The sequence below is a fragment of the Lactuca serriola genome, chromosome 4 (genome assembly GCF_051521515.1).
Source record: "Lactuca serriola cultivar US96UC23 chromosome 4, Lser_US96UC23_V15, whole genome shotgun sequence".
NCBI lineage: Eukaryota > Viridiplantae > Streptophyta > Magnoliopsida > Asterales > Asteraceae > Lactuca > Lactuca serriola.
This window is the reverse complement of record NC_136411.1, coordinates 167,953,995-167,970,063: the sequence shown is the minus strand read 5'-3', so window position 1 is coordinate 167,970,063 and position 16,069 is coordinate 167,953,995. Positions and strand designations below refer to the sequence as shown.

Sequence of the window (16,069 nt, the reverse complement as noted above, 5' to 3'; positions counted from 1 at the left end):
GCCAACTTCTAAATTTTGTATAAATAAATAAGTCGTTGGCATTTATTATAAAAAAAAATATCGTAATCTTTTTAAAAGATATATTTTAGTTTATTGTAAAAGCAGGGCCCATTTGAGGCCAGGGCAAAAACTAAAAAAATAGGTCCCTTAAAATTTAACAATTACAAACAATAATACAATGATATGGAGACAAGTGCATGAGCTAAATATTAAACCAATAAACCATTAGGGGGTGTTTGACTTACCTTTTCAAACTAAAAAGTATTTTTTGGAAAAGTTACAAAAATCAGGATTTTCTGACATTTCCAAAAAGTTCTTTTTTCTTATATAAAAACTTCAAAAGTAGCTTTTAAAACTAGTTTTGGCAAACATCTTTTGCTTTTTTTCTTTTGACTAAATTGCAAAAATGGTCCTTATGGTATGCAAATTTTTGGGGTTTTAGTCCAAACCCCGAGTTTTTTGGATTCATGGTCCTTTTGAGCTAGTTTCGTTGCTTTTTTGGTCCCTTAGAAAATTGAAAAGACTAAAATGCCCTTCTGATACATTTTTTATGATATTTTCTATTTAATTTAAAGTTTTATTAATAATAATTATGGGACTCTCTCTCTCTCTCTCTCTCTCTCTCTCTCTCTCTCTCTCTCTCTCTCTCTCTCTCTCTCTCTCTCTCCTATACACCTTTCTTTAAACCCAGTTGAACCCATACCTTCATAAGTTCGTCTTCAATAACATGAGTTAACTGGTAATGAACAAAAGACGAGCTTAGATTCTTCCGGTGCTTCTCTCTCTATGTGACAAAAGAACTAAAAATTGGTTGACCGGAGAAGCATTTTACTTGTCGGAGATTGAACACTGTGGATTTAAATCCACCCACACCATCGATCCCTCTACTTCACTTACCCGTTCATTGTATTCACAACCTCCTCACACCACCAGACCCACACACAATTCGACCCTGGAAAATGCAATTCTTCCTAAAAGACAGTAAAAGATAACCCAGGAGGATGTTATTTGATTTTGATTTTGGTTAGTTACACCTAAAACCTACGATAGGGTTTAAAACTATTGATTTGGGGATGAAAGAGTTGCAGATTTCTGGGTTTTCTCTTCAAGAACAACAGAAGAAATCGATTGAGAAGTTGAAGAACAACACACGATCCCCACCCCCATTCTTCCCTAGCCGAACCATTCACCTTCATCGCTCCTTGCTTCATCCCACACCTTCATCTTCTTCTCTGATTTACTTAAGCACCTTTGCCTCATCGCCGGTCTCTGTTATCGCCTGAAGTCAGCTATCCACAGGAAAAGGGAACGATAGCCCTAAATTATCCCCATCTAATCATCCTTCGATCGATTGCTGCTGAACCAAACCTCCCACCATTGGCGTTTCCATTTCCCACCTCCTTTGATAACTCCATGGGATGGTGTTTTTGCTCATTATTGATTAATTAAGTATTCACAGGAAAGCTAACACGGGAAGAGGTAGAAAAAGACAATGGTTTGGGTGTTGGTCAAAATCATTTTATTCCAGATTTATGGGTCCAAATCGATTTTGTTCTAGTTTCTCGAATACATACACATTGAACCTTGAAGAAATCGATTTGCAATTCCAGATTGATAGATAAGAATCGAATTTATTCCTTTTTCTTGAACAAGAAATCATCAGAAGCCCTATTCTCATATTATGGTTAACCTGAGGTCCCTATGCATAACAAAGAAGATGATAGGGGAGGGAAACCTGTAATTGATTCAGAAGGCTACACCAGGTGGGTGTCTATCAATTGTGAAAAAAATTATGGAGACTATCGATCGATTTTGAGAAGAAGAGATGTTCCAATTCTTAACGTGGGTGATACAGTGAGATGTGTAATGGATTTTGGGATTTAAGGCTCGTTTGTTTAGAGAGAGAGAGAGAGAGAGAGAGAGAGAGAGAGAGAGAGAGAGTATTCTTAATTTTTTTTAATTATAAAATAGATAAAAAAATGAAAGAAAAATGAAAAAGAAATACATCAAGGGTATTTTAGTCTTTTCAGTTTTTCAAGGGACCAAAACTACAAGCAAACCAGCTCATAAGGACCACCAATCCAAAAAAGTCAAGGTTTGGACTAAAACCCCAAAAAAATGCATACCACAGGGACCATTTTTGCAATTTTGTCTTTTCTTTTCCAAAAAGAACTTTTGGGTGTGAAAAGTTAAGCCAAACACCCCCTATGTTAGCACAAAAAACTAATGACAAAGAAAAAAACACATAATTGAACCATTTTGAAAAACTGCCACTTTGGTGTCTAAAAAAAACAAAAAAAAAAAAAAGGATGAGTGTTTGGAAAAAAAAATCATAGTTTGGTGAAAAACAGGTAGGTTAGCATGATTTTTTTGTAACAAAACTATAAATAATACTTATTATATATTAAAAGATGATGCAAGATAGAAAATCCCATATATAAATAGAAAAATTATCCATGATAATGGCTAGAAAAAAGACCAAAATTTTAAATGAAATAAATGTTTGGGTGGTTTGTAAAAAAAACAAAGAGTCTAGGAATCATTTCTATAACTTGGATGATTTTTGAATAACAAAGAAGAATGGAGGGACTATTTCTGTAATTTGGATTCAAAACGGTAAAACATAAGTTTTTAAAGGTATTAAAAAATAAATAAATAAAGAGTCCAAAGATTCGAACCTAGGCGCATCTGATTACTTAGCACGTTACTAACCATCTAGTCTAGAGAAATATTGTATAAATTTTAAACACAATTCATATATATAAGGTAAAGGATAGATATAATTTTGGGGCCCCAAACCATAACCAGGCCCGGAGTGGTCGCCCAGCTTGCCCGCCCTATTGGGTCGGCCCTGTGTAAAAGATTCTCCAGTAATAATCTTTTTAGATATTTGTTGTTTATTAGGGATCCACAATGCATTATTTTTATTAGAGTTTAATGGATTAACACATCATCATTTTATTTACTATAAAACTCTACATTAATTTTTCTACAATGTATTAAACTCAATAAAGTTCAATGGAATATATATATATATATATATATATATATATATATATATATATATATATATATATATTGGAAATGGAAAATTAGATATAATGGCCATAACTAGCAAGCAGCTAGTGGGCAAAAGAGTACAAAGCATGAATTGAAAGAGATACAAGAGAGCTTATAAACCTAAGAATGGATTAACACTCCAGTCCACCAGTTTTAGCTCTTTTTTCCTCCCCCTATGCTTCAACCACACAAAAACTAAAGATTTTATATTATCCGCCACCAATGCAGGAGATGTGGACTTGTGGTTAAATACTTTGTCATTTCTTGCTTTCCACACCAACCAAAGCATACCGTAAAAGATTAGAGTCAACACCTTTCTCTTTTTAGGACAACTCCCCCAAGAAGAAGCAAAGTCAAGTAGGTCCCGTATACTTTTAATATCCGCAGCCACATTTTGTAGTCCACACCACCTATATATCCATTCACGAGTTGTTGTAACATAGCTACAATCAGAGAGGGTATGATCTGCACATTCATTAGCCCTATTACACTGTAGTGATCCTGTATTGACTCCCCTCTTATGAAGAGCAACAGTGGAGGGAATCCTAATAGTTAAGAAGTTTCATTTTTCCCGTTGAAGAGCTCAATGGTCATTGAACTCCATGTCCATTGAATGCCAACATGACATCCCACAATGATAGAGTTTAATCCATTTAATGTAAATTAGACATGTCACCTTATTCAGTTCTCTCATTAAACTATGTATTGTGGATGCTCTTAGTTTTAAGTTTCAACAATTATCTTTTTAAATAGACAAAAATTGCATAAATGACCGCATCAAAATTATTATTTTGGTTCAAAAAATTTTGTTGATAAATTAGTGGTTTAATTTTAGATAATTTGTACGGTTTTTGTCCTTATGGTTAATTTTTTGTGTTGTTTTGGTCCACATCCAACCTAAAATGATTAATATTTTCTTAATAATTCTTTTTTAATTTTTTTTATATAAGTTCTTATTATTTTAATTAAAAAAGATCTCACCTCTCTCTCCCTCTCTCTCATGCACACACACACACAAACCACACAACACTATCACCATCACCTCTCCATTTGTAAATGTTTACATGTAAGAATATCACCACCGACTTAATAACCAATCGTTTAATCTAGGGATGAGAAGTTTGTACCAAATCCTGATATCATATCGGAACCGGTACCGAACTGTATCGAATTTAAAATATGGGACGGTACTCGGTACTCCAAAATCACGAAATTCGGGATTCGGTACCATCGGTACTAGTATGAGTATTGAAAACCGGTACCATTCCCAGTACCGGTACCGATGATGTTAATTCGGTTCGATACTCAGGATTGACTTTCGATCAAATTCGATTTTTGAGAAATCAATATTATAGGGTTTTTCAAAAGTGTTATATCTTTCTTTTATACAATAAACTTAATGCTTGTAATTTTACAAACAATATGGTTTCCAACTGTTATAAAAATATTTGAATCATGACAAATGATTTAAAATCACATTGATTCCTATTTCTCAGGTGTATTTCCCTAAATAAAAAGTCAAAGAATTCATTAAATGTTTGTACAACTTGATAATAATAATAATAATAATAATAATAATAATAATAATAATAATAATAATAATAATAACATTTTCTTTGAAATAAATGGACGCATTAAATGTTTGTATAACTTAACACACAATTCTTTTTCTTTTGAAATAAAAGAGCTAGTATTTAAAGGATTTTGGCCAAATGGTATGATGTATATCATCTCTTCTTAAAGTTGAGTGTTTAAATCTTATTTGAAACATAGATGATAACAAGGTTAAGGGCTATGGTTACCACCAACCCACAAAAAAATGGTGTCATCTATCCATCACGTCAGCTCCACCACATGTCTACCACCAAACTACTAGTCATTGAAAATGGTTACCATTTTTTTCTATTTTTTTTAAACATTAAAATAAACTAAAAATATTTTTTAAACAAAAATAAAACATAAACATTAATTAAAAAACATTACATTAACTAAAAACACACAAGTTTAAATCCTAAATTACGTAAAAACATAAAAAATTAAAACCTAAATTACTAAAAAACATTAAAAAAACATAGAATATAATACTCGTCGCCGTTGTCATCCTCGTCGTCGCCAGCCTCGTTTTCATCATCAACGTCCTCATTCTTCTCGCCGTCGTCATTGTGTTGTCGGGAGTGCATTTGTCATATGTGCTCAGTCAAATCATGGTGTAGATTGTGACATGTTTCACTGCTTTGTATCTCCAATAGTCTTGTGAAGTATGTTGGGCTGCCGACTTGTATAATTGCAGGTGGATTAAGTATGTCTTTCAGACTATACATACAAATTGCCTTATCCTCTTCTTCTATTATCATGTTGTGTAAAACAAAACAAGTTGTCTAACACCTTCGTCAATTTTTCCCTATCTCATACTTGTGTCGGTTAGGAGTATGATTTGACAAAGGTAGCGTACTCTGGATATACTCATCATCAAGGTAATACCCATAATTATATTGATGTTCATTCACAACGTATGACATGTTTGGTGTTTTTCCATGAAAAATGTTGTTAAATAACAGAGACGCTCCAAGCACATTCAGGTCGTTGTTTAACCCCGCCATACCAAATAATGCATGCCAAAACCACAGGTCTTGTGAAACAACTATCTCTAATATAACAGTCGACACGTAATGATCACCTAGCATGAATTGACATCGCTATGCATTGGGACAATTTTCCCAGTGTCAATGTGTACAATCAAGACTACCAAGCATTCAAGAAAAACCACTTTTAGCTTCATGTGTGGCATATAATTGTTCGACATCACTCATAGTCGGATGTCGCAAGTATATGTCACCGTAAAGCTCTATAACATACTCACAAAAAAATAGGCACATTCTTGACCCAACCTCTTAGATATTTTCAAATATTCATCTGATGCGTATGCGACTATGCCGTATGTCAATTGTCTAAGAGTTGTGCATTTTTGTATTGTACTAAAACCACGTTTACCTCTAGCATCTCATCTCATTTGAAAAAACTCATAATTATTTGCTAAATCTCTAGCTATACGTAAAAATAAATTTCTGCTAATACGAAAACGATCTTCAAATTTCAATAGGTCATATAAACTATCAGGGGCAAAGTAATCACGTACCAAAAGTTTGTGTGCTGTGATACGATCCCGATTGATCGAAATTCTACGCTTTTTTTTCGATATTCGAACTTTCGTCTCTTTGATGCATCATGTCTTGTGTCACGGACAATAACGTGTTTAAAACCAGCTCATCATCAAATGAAGAAGAAGAAATTGAACCCATAAAATTATTCATATTGTTTGAAAATGTGTTTGTTTTGTTGAAAATATGTCGGTATATATATATATATATATATATATATATATATATATATATATATATATATAGAGAGAGAGAGAGAGAGAGAGAGAGAGAAGGTTAAGTTTTAAATTTGATTTTTTTATATATATTGTTCCAACGTTAAAAAAAAAAGGATCAAAAAAGCTATGAACCAATCACAATTCACGTCTTCGTCCATAACCGTTACTATGCCACAAGACACCCATCCATGTTTGGGGCGATGTTCACGCGTAATGTGAAGCCCATACCGAAAAGCCTAAGATGTAGATTAATTGTAGATTAATTTGTCGTTAATAAATAAATAAAAGAACGAATTAAATGTTAATAAATAAATAAAAGAACGAATTAAATGTTTGTATAGGTTAACACACAAAATTTTCTTTGCATTAAATGTTTGTATAACTTAATACACAACCAGGTTTTTTTTCCTTGTTGAGTTGTTGTCAAAGAAGAAATAATAACTTGTACAAGGCTTTAAATGCCTTCGAAAATAATTTGAACAAAATGTTTTGTAAGGATATGACCATTTAAATTATTATTATTATTATTATTATTATTATTATTAATCTTTTACATTATTTAACATAAATTCATATGAGCTATTTACAATCTATCATTTTGACCATGTATTACAATTAATGGTATTTTTTTTATATACACGATTTATCATTAGCAGTTTTTGTGCACGATGTAATATTAAATTATATCGCAACAATCTTCAGTAGTAGCCAACAGTATCCACTTCAGCCATAACCATCATCCACCTCCTACCGCCACCATTCATTTCAACCTTCCATCACTACCATTCGCCACCACAACCAAAATTCACCACCACCACCAAATAACCAATTTAAAATAATCTTCAACCTACAACAAAAGTTGATTCAAACTCACAATCAAACTAAAAATTGATTCAAATCTTCAATCAATTCAAACTCATACTTCAATGATAAAACTTCATCCTTAAACATATATTATTAATGGTGCCCCATAATTCAAAAAGAAAGGGGAGGGAGAAAGATGCGGGGGGTATGGTGGTTTTCACAAAATAGTAGGAGAATGAAAGGGACAAAGAAAAGTGTGAGCGGCGGCAAAATGGATGCTAGCATAAGTAAAGGGTGTAGGGGAGTCTTCATTGGAGATCAGGAGGATAGTGTGTGTGTTAGATGCATTTTATATGCATCTTTTAGCACAATTTCCTACGTATTTCATTATAAAAAGTTAATTAGTTCCCGATTATTCTTATGTATTTCGTGTTTCATGATTATTTTGAAGAATGCCCGTATTGCTCATGTTTGTTATGATTTTTCAGGACCATTTGGAGCACATGGATGATTGCGCAAGTTCAGGATGCGTTCGTGGATGCTTAGGAGCTTAATTGGAGTCTAGACTAAGGTAGGATACCGGGAAATGATCATGAACTGCTTGGAATGAAGAATGACGATCAAAATAGCCAAAAGAAGCAACTTGCGATCATATCTTCTATCCTTGTGATCGCAGGTATGTCCTTGCGATCGCAGGTTCGATCGCAGGTTGCCTTCGAGGATTTGTCGAGCCAAAAAATGCATCAGTGTAGAAAAAGAGGCACTTGCGATCACAGGTACAGTACATGCGATCGGAGGTTGGTCAATTTGCGTCGAAATAGCAACGTACTTCATTAAAAAAATCCCGTGACGCACTTTTGGGTGATACATGCGATCACAGGTACGGTGTTTTGACAGCTAGACGTATAAATACAACCCGATACTCTTCCAGTAACCCTAATTGGCGATTCTTGGCGATTCAGAGGCGATTTTCAGAGGTTTCCAAGTGAAGAACGCAGATCTAAAGGAGACGATTCAATTTTTATTCGTAGTTTAGTAAGATTTATCGTTTATACTTTATTTCTACGGTTTGTAATCCGTTTTTAGCCATGTCTGGCTAAAAAAACTCAGATTTCAGTTTCGCAAGACATAACCTTTTCGTATGATTAATCATTAAGCACTATGGTTGACTATGATTACTGTTTAGTTTGATCAATTCTGTGTTAAATTGAATGCCTGATTTTGATTTCAGTTTCTGTTGGCCACTTAAATTGGTTACGAATCATTATAGTCATCTAATTGTGTGGATCCGTAATTATCTAGACTAATTAGTAAAAAGTGACAAGTATTAGATTAATTCTTAGATTAGGGTTAAGTCTGATACGAATTGATCAAACAAGTTTTAACGCCTCCGAGCTTATAAGAGGTATTGAACGGTATTGAACTTTACTGGGAAATTACATTGTGTCTAATGCAACTTTTCTTTGTTGATCAAGAGCTTGTTTGATTAATTTAGTTAAAAGTTAGGTTTAATTCAAAGAACTTATTTTGATTAAATGATTTTTGTAATAAAGGTCATTAGAGCTTGTTAATGAACCTTAGTACCAGTTTAAACAAGTGCATAGTCAAATATTGTGTTGAAGGTTAATTATATGATTAGGGGAGTCATCACGAAACTGAAATTGCTTTCTCTCATTTGAATTTTCGTCACTTTAAAGTTAGTCCTTTTCTCGTCATTTTCAATCTCTGTTAGTTTAATTTTCAAAAACAAAATCACCCCCTTTTTATATTTATTGTATTCATCAAGAATCAGTTCACACCTTACGCAAAGAGGTGTAAACGTTAGGACGTGCCCCTGAGGATTCGACCCTGCTTACCTGTACTACCTGTTAGTGCAATAAGGCAGTTTATCTTATACTTTTATTTGTTTAAATCGTGTGCGACAGCGGTTCTAACAGTGTGTTTTGCAATGTTTTAAAAAAATGACCCGGTAAAATGATAGTTTATTTCATCATTCGTAATAATAATAAAAAAATAAACCTTTATCCTTAATAAAATGGTCTTTTATCATAAAAACAAATAACAAGATTGACATCAATTGCAAGTGACAAATACAAAATGCACCAACAATCTGTCCCTTTTTTGATGAGGACAAACATCATGGTGTCTTGGATTAAAAGGGTAAAAGATTTTATTGAAATTGGCTATACCCAAATAATAATAAATATAAGTTGATACCTGTCACACAATCATTTATTTTTTTCCTTTTTGGTGAAGCAAAAGACGGAAAACTTACCCCTTAAAATAAGTTTCCCCTCAAATAGAGCACTTTGATTTTATAATTAAATTAAATATAAATTTAAAGGATTTTTTTAGATACTTGTCTACCCTATATCAAAAAAATAATAAATGATTTGATCAATAATAATATTATTCACATACTTAGCACTTAAATTTGATCAAATACGGCATTCTTTCAAATATGCATATTAATATATCATTTGACAAGCATGACACTAATTGAAAGGCAAAACATCATAATCATGCTTGGTTTTTTTAAGTTAAGTATATAAATTACTAATTTTACCAATTGATCATGCATAAACAATTCTTTTTAAATCATTCGATCAAGCAAGCATACATCAACATTACAAAATCAAACAAGTAAGCACGAATAAAAGCAATCAATCAAGCAATCATACATATATGGAACACAATTATGTGAAAATGTCACATTCTAAAAGACAATTTTTTTATACACATCACTCTATTATATACCTATTACACATCGGTCTAATTTTCATCATTAACTATTCACGGTGGTAGTTGGATGTTAGGCACACATGGATCTGATTGGTTAGTTTTCACATGTTTTTTATTTTTCAATTTCGAGTAAGTTTTTACGTAGAGATTTTTTTTCTTTTCAAAATCAACATTTTTATATTGTTTTTTCTAAAAATCATTTATATCTTAATATTTATAAGGACGCATATTTTATAATTATTCATATGCACTCATTTTATCTAATATGTTCACACTTATTATTATACAATATATATAAAATTGTCTACCTTAGCTACAGTAAAGTGGCTAAAAAATTGACATAAATGGTCCCTCAATTATTAGTACATATACATTAAAAATGTCCTAAGTTAGCAATGGTAAAGTTGCAAACCTTTTAGCAATTTTCGTCCTCTGTTTATGTTATTGTGTTCATCTCTGTCAAAAGGGTTTCTTTTCATTTTAGCCCTTGGGCTTTTTCTGTTTATGCGTTTTGTCAAATTTCGTCTCTGGTCAAATAATGTATGCATCCTGCTCACTATATGGTTAATGGTGGTGGCTGGAGACGCTTACGCACAGGTACGTGTTGACTTCTCCTTCTCCACCGTTTTCTTCTCCAATGAAAAGCTTACAGGTTATCACCTCCCTTTCTCTCTCTTTCTCGATCAAAGGCCATTAGCTAGCACCAGATGATGTTCCACCGGACCACAAGTACTATGTATTCGTATGATCATATCTTCACTTCAGAACCGCCGATCCAGACTGCTTCACACACTCCGCCTACTGCCGGTCGTGGCGTCTTAGAATTGCAGTCTTTCTCCGTTTCAAACACTTTGAAGCACAGTTGTGTTCATGGAGGAAGCGGAGGAGAACGGATGATCGATTTAATTTTTAACTTCATCTTTCGATTCTTAGTAAAATTGAGAAAAATACTTCTCGGATTAAAGAAAAGGGATATATACAGTAAAGTCCCAATATTTTCATCGATTTGACAAGAAAGTCCTAAACTTTATTTTTTTGACAGTAAAGTCCAAATTACCGACAGTTTTTGACACTTTTACCCTTTTTCCCCGGTTAGCCGGTAATTAGGACTTTTTTGTCAACTAAATAAAGTTTAGGACTTTCTTGTCAAATCGTCAATTAGGACTTTACTGTCAAAAAAATAAACCTTAGGACTTTTTTGTCAAATCGTTCAAAATATTGGGACTTTAGTGAATATATAATTTTTTTGTTAGAAATTTAATGGTATGATACTCTTTAAGCATAAGAGTTATCGAAACATTCTCTAATCAGCTAGATCCTATTGAAATCATTTACGTTTGCTTCTTGTTAAATCGTTTTTTTAATCTCAACAAACCGACATTGAAAAAAATTGAGATAATCAAGAAAGAAAGAAAGAACCAGGGTTGTGTTGACTTTTTGCAGTCTCAAAAATGGAGAAATAAGAAACCGAAAAAAACGAAATTGCCCTTCTTTCCCTTCTCCACATTCACACCCTTTTGACTAGGCATGTGTTGTTTGTGTTTGTATAAAGCTAGGGTAATTTCGTTTTTTTAGGTTTCTAATTTCTCCATTTTTGAGACTACAAAAAGCCAACACAACCCTGGTTCTTTCTTTCTTTCTTGATTATCTCAATTTTTTTCAATGTCGGTTTGTTGAGATTAAAAAAACGATTTAACAAGAAGCAAACGTAAAGGATTTTAATAGGATCTAGCTGATTAGAGAATGTTTCAATAACTCTTATGCTTAAAGAGTATCATACCATTAAATTTCTAACAAAAAAAATTATATATTCACTAAAGTCCCAATATTTTGAACGATTTGACAAAAAAGTCCTAAGGTTTATTTTTTTGACAGTAAAGTCCTAATTGACGATTTGACAAGAAAGTCCTAAATTTTATTTTGTTGACAAAAAAGTCCTAATTACCGGCTAACCGGGAAAAAAGGGTAAAAGTGTAAAAAATTGCCGGTAATTTGATAAAGTTTAGAACTTTCTTGTTAAATTGATGAAAATATTGGCATTTAGTGTATATATCCCTAAAGAAAAAAACCCCAAATCGACATGGAGGGTTTGATTTTCTCGCTTCCTCCTCTAATTGTTGGTAAAATTATGTCGCTTTTTTTGTTCTTTGTTCGCATTTTTCTTTTATGTTGGAACAATCGAAGCTCCTCCGGTCCACATGTAATCTGTGATCATAATCATTACTCTAAACCTACAGCTAATGTCTTATTCGCTTCAAGGTTCTCTTCCCGATTCTTCTCCGATAAAGATGAATCAGGTATAAATAAGTTTATATCAGTTGTAAGTAAGCCTTCACCTTCAAAATTTGAAATAATTTATTGTATGTATAGGAGATTAGGCTCTGTTTTGAATTCAGAATATTTGTTGCAGTTAAGGAGTTGAAATTCACTGAGATATGGGAGAGGTTTAAGCAAGATTGCCTAGAGAAAGATAACTGACTTTTATATCCAAGTGAAGCTTTGGTTTTAGCTTCTTGGCTGGAGGAAGAAAAGGAAGCAGGAAAAGGCAAAATAGGTAAAGCATTTAATATAAAACTTATACATCTAATTATCACTTTTCATGTTAACATAAATCTTTTTTAGATCTCATGTTTTAATGTATAGAATGATTGTTTGCAGGTTCTTTCTGGCATATGATCTTTACTAAACCGGAGGTGGTTTCATGTAATGTAAGTATACATCTATAGTTGTTGACAAATAAAAAACTCCTGAAACATTCGTAGTATATATCACTTAAACTACTAAAATGAGTGTTTTTTGTAGATGATTTCATTTCTTAAGAATCCGATAGACAAATGCTTTTTGTCAGGTAGATAATGTGTATTTTTTATTATTATTTATATATGAATGATTAATTGCTGAGTTTAGGCAACAAGATCAGCTTAAGGGAGCAAAAGTGCATGAGAGCAAATACACAACCCTTCCCAACGTACTAAAGTCAGTAAATACAAACAATTACTAATTTCCTTTTTTGCTTAATAACAAATTTTACTATAACTTTATAATTACTCCCTGAATAACTAAAAATAGCTAAAAAAGAAATAGGACGAAAGTGTATTCTAACGCTTGATCATTTTATTATTTGGATCTTCATTTTTTATTTTGTAAACATATTAAATTCATTAGTAATTTTTAATGTTAAGAAATGAAGAGAAAATGCTATATTTGTTTGTATTTTGGATGCAAGGGTATTTTAGGCAAATGTATAATTGGGTGACATTCAATTTGTATATTGGTAAAAAAATTTTGTAAATTTGTCAAGTGGATCATAAATGGTATGGCAGTAATTGGATCTTTAATTCTTTATTATTAGGAGGTGATTAGGTGATTTTTCGAGTAAAGGGCAATTTGGTCAAAACTGAAAAATCCCGGACATGATAGATAGATAATATATTGTATATAGACAACATATACATTACAGCCTTAATCTGAATGAACATGGTGTAATCCATACAAATGTAGGCAATGTACTTTTTTGAAGTAATTAGAGGAATGGAATGTTGAATATGAAAGGAGAATACAAACATGGGATTAGGCCATTTTATATATTTATGTGAGTTTCTGTTAACTTTTCTTATGTGATTCATTACTTACTTTACCATGTGATTGAATTTGCATGAGCAGATTTGCGCTTGGAATGGAAAGGACATCATCTTCAAGCAAACTAAATATTTGTTTCCATATAATATAATACTGTCTCTTAGTGCGAAATTGATGGAATGAAAAAGATTTTCATTATTCTTGCATTTTCCCCAAAATTGAATCGAAAGGTATTCATGAATTTGTTAATTATATTCCTAATGCAACTATATATTTTATATTAATTTTAATTGTGGAGTGAATAAAACAATTTGTAGCTTACCAACATACTATGCATATGTCAGCTTTCAAGGTCATATTTCTTCTTTTTTTAACTCTTCAATTTTTTTTTCTTTTTTATTTATTTTAATTTTTCTTAAATTTTATATACTATTTTCTAACAATATTATAAAGAATTGATTGAACATTGTAATCTCATGTTTGTATAATTTCAGAAAGATAACTTCCAACTACAACAGCCACACCAGAAGATTGGATTAAACGGATACAGTTGCTATTTGGGCAAAATCGGGAAAAAAAATTCGGCTAAGTTTCAGATATATCCTTCTCAAATAATGCATGCTCAATGTAGATACTACTAGAACAAATTACTCTACCTCTACTACTTTTTTATCGTATAACAGTGGAGATTAAACAGCTCCAAGGGCAAGATGGTCATTACAACAGGTCAAAATCGAATCATATGAGTGTTTTTGCAGTTTACTATTAATTTATTAACGATTTCTTAAGGTTTTTTTTTTGTTTTTAGTTTTTGGATACGGACAACCATTGAAACATATAGTCGAAGGGAAATCATGCATCAGTGCTCAGATTACACACATATATATTGGCTCTGAAATTATATTAATGCAAAAAATAGCAACATACTTATATTTATTTGTGTTCTATGTCTTTCTATTACGACATTGTATTGTTTATTGTAGGGGCAATTTGGTATAATGGGATGCATCAAGAAATAGATGTAGTTTATGCTACATTTGTGAGATAGCAATGTACTTTTGTCGTCAAAAAATGGTCTATAAAGCTTAATAAGTTTCATGAAAATGATTGTGAAACTTATAATATTTTGCATCAGTAACAATAACCCTTCCGACCCATGCGAAGCATGGGCAACCTTACTAGTTATTATTATTTTACTAGTTGATGGAAATGTTTCGTCGTCCAAAAGTTAGTGACACAAGTTACGTTCCCGTTATAAAATATAGATTTACCAATAGACGTGAGTTCATCATTTTAAAAAACTTTATTCATAATGTTTTATAATTTATTATACAAACTTATTTAATGCTGCTCTTAGTTAATAATAATATAATTAATTTTTTTAAACAGTAAATTTAACCCACTCCTAAACTACTCTTTAAATCTACCTATGCCCACAACTTGACTTAAACCCTCAACCTCAAAAAGAAAGAACAACATTGGATACCGCTGGTCTAAAAGCTCTTTGGTAGTGACAAAATTATATTTATATTGATGAGTTAATAGGTGAGCAATATTAGGATGTCAGTGGTATCTGGTGTTGCCACTTTTCTTGAGGTTGATGGCTAGACATATGTGGAATTAAGGTGTAGTTTATGAGTAGATTATATTTACCGTTTCAAAAAAATCATGACCTTTCTTTTATAAAAATTAATTACACTAATATATTTGTAAGGGTATTTTAATCATTTAAAGCAGAAATAATTTTTTTAAAAGTTAAAAAGAAAAAAAAAGACGGGGTTTGTTGTTAAAATTTATTTGTCTCTTAGATTGGAGGCCTCGAGTTTTAATCTAGGTGTAACACCCAAAATCAGAAAGACCAAGAAAGAAAAGAAAACCCTAAGTCAAATGGGTCAACTCGTCGAGTCCAAGGAGGAACTCGACGAGTCGGAGCGGGAACCGGGGGATCGGGTAAGTGACCAACTCGGCGAGTCGGCCTCATGGATTCGGCGAGTCCGGTCTGAAGAGGGAAACCCTAAATTTGGGACTTTGGGCACTATTTATGCATCTTATTCTCTCCATTAGGGTTCCTTTACAACCCCTCTCACCCAGAACACCAAACCCTAGCCACCATATCCGTTTTTGGAGCAAGATCTAGCCTTGGAGAAGTAATTTGCAAGCTTTTAAGAAGAAGAAGAAGAAGGAGTTGGGAGGTCCCAGGGAGAAGCTTGTTGGTCCAGGATTAGCTTCTCAACCTCATCATTTTCTGGTAATAAATCTCTCACCTTGGGTATTGTACCTCTAGATCTGGTTTGCCCCCAAATGGGTGGTTTCGAGCTCAAAAACCATAAATTCGTAATGATGAAGCAGTTGTATCGGTTCATATTGTAGATCTAGACATCCTTGAGTTCCAGGAGCTCAAGAAAGACATCTTTTGGGAAGCCATGACCTCGTTCTAGCCAAATAGCCTCCTTGATAGTTAAATTTTAGTGTTTTGGCTTCATTGCATCATAGACACACGTAAAGTTA

General features: G+C 32.6%; 1 long non-coding RNA gene across 9 annotated transcripts; it reads left to right on the top strand.

The window, feature by feature from the left end:
• Positions 1-12,046: 12,046 nt before the first annotated feature.
• Positions 12,047-14,665, top strand: LOC145102905 (uncharacterized). Of its 9 annotated transcripts, XR_013706303.1 has the most exons (8): positions 12,053-12,279; positions 12,393-12,536; positions 12,641-12,830; positions 12,890-12,958; positions 13,646-13,791; positions 13,879-13,913; positions 14,056-14,287; positions 14,370-14,665. It is a non-coding gene; the product is annotated as an uncharacterized LOC145102905 (long non-coding RNA). The 9 variants fall into 9 exon arrangements; XR_013706299.1 differs by having other exon boundaries at positions 12,047-12,102; positions 12,220-12,279; positions 12,641-13,791; XR_013706304.1 differs by lacking the exon at positions 12,890-12,958 and having other exon boundaries at positions 12,641-12,690.
• Positions 14,666-16,069: the final 1,404 nt, after the last annotated feature.